Source organism: Brassica rapa, unplaced genomic scaffold (assembly GCF_000309985.2).
Source record: "Brassica rapa cultivar Chiifu-401-42 unplaced genomic scaffold, CAAS_Brap_v3.01 Scaffold0803, whole genome shotgun sequence".
Classification (NCBI taxonomy): Eukaryota; Viridiplantae; Streptophyta; class Magnoliopsida; order Brassicales; family Brassicaceae; genus Brassica; species Brassica rapa.
The window spans coordinates 11572-12500 of record NW_022610743.1 but is presented as its reverse complement, the minus strand read 5'-3'; the positions used below and the strand labels follow the sequence as shown (position 1 = coordinate 12500).

General features: G+C 49.0%; 1 non-coding gene across 1 annotated transcript; it reads right to left on the bottom strand.

The window, feature by feature from the left end:
- Positions 1–202: 202 nt before the first annotated feature.
- On the bottom strand, positions 203–358 carry LOC117131038. Its single transcript, XR_004454261.1, has one exon. It is a non-coding gene; the product is annotated as a 5.8S ribosomal RNA (ribosomal RNA).
- Between the last annotated feature and the right edge of the window lie 571 nt (positions 359–929).

Here is a 929-nt window from a genome sequence, read left to right as displayed (position 1 = left end):
ACCTGGGGTCGCGTTGAGGACTCTGGGTCATCAAGAGCTTTTGGACAAGAACGTCTGACTATATGACGAGAATAGAATTCACCACCGCATGTCAAGATGCTCCTGGCATCCTTAGCTTGGATTTTTGCCAACCACGTGCGGTAACACACGGGAGATCAGCTTCTGTCCCTTATCCTCGAGAGGATGGGGGGATGAAGATTTGTGACACCCAGGCAGACGTGCCCTCGGCTAGAAGGGTTGGGGCGCAACTTGCGTTCAAAGACTCGATGGTTCACGGGATTCTGCAATTCACACCAAGTATCGCATTTTGCTACGTTCTTCATCGATGCAAGACCCGAGATATCCATTGTCGAGAGTCGTTTTAGACTTTACATTGCAGCATTACTTCCGAACAAACACCGTCTCCGGGTTGGCGAAAGCAGGCTGTTTAGTTACATATTCCTTGACACTTTTCGTGCCGGGCTTTGGTGATATCCGGAAGCTAGGCGTACGATCCAACAAAAACTGAAGTCTTGGGCATGGATGAACGCATAACCACGGAATCGGCAGGCACAGTAAGAAACCGGCCCACCGAGAGTGATGTTTCATCGTTCTCAGGTCATTCTGTTTCCAGGGTACGACAATGATCCTTCTGCAGGTTCACCTACGGAAACCTTGTTACGACTTCTTCTTCTTCTAAATGATAAGGTTTAGTGGACTTTTCGCAACTTCGCAGACGGCAAACCACCTGTCACGCCCCTAATCCTGGATAGGATTGTCGGGACGGACATGGTTCGAGGGAAACGTACCAGCAGGTCTTAAGACCTTAAAGGCTAACGTTCCATGGCCAAGATAGAAGGTTAAGGACGGCAGGATGCTGAGACTTAACCTTATAAGAAAAAGAAGCCAGCTAGGATAAGCTGTACAGAAGCTGGGCGATGCTTACAAGA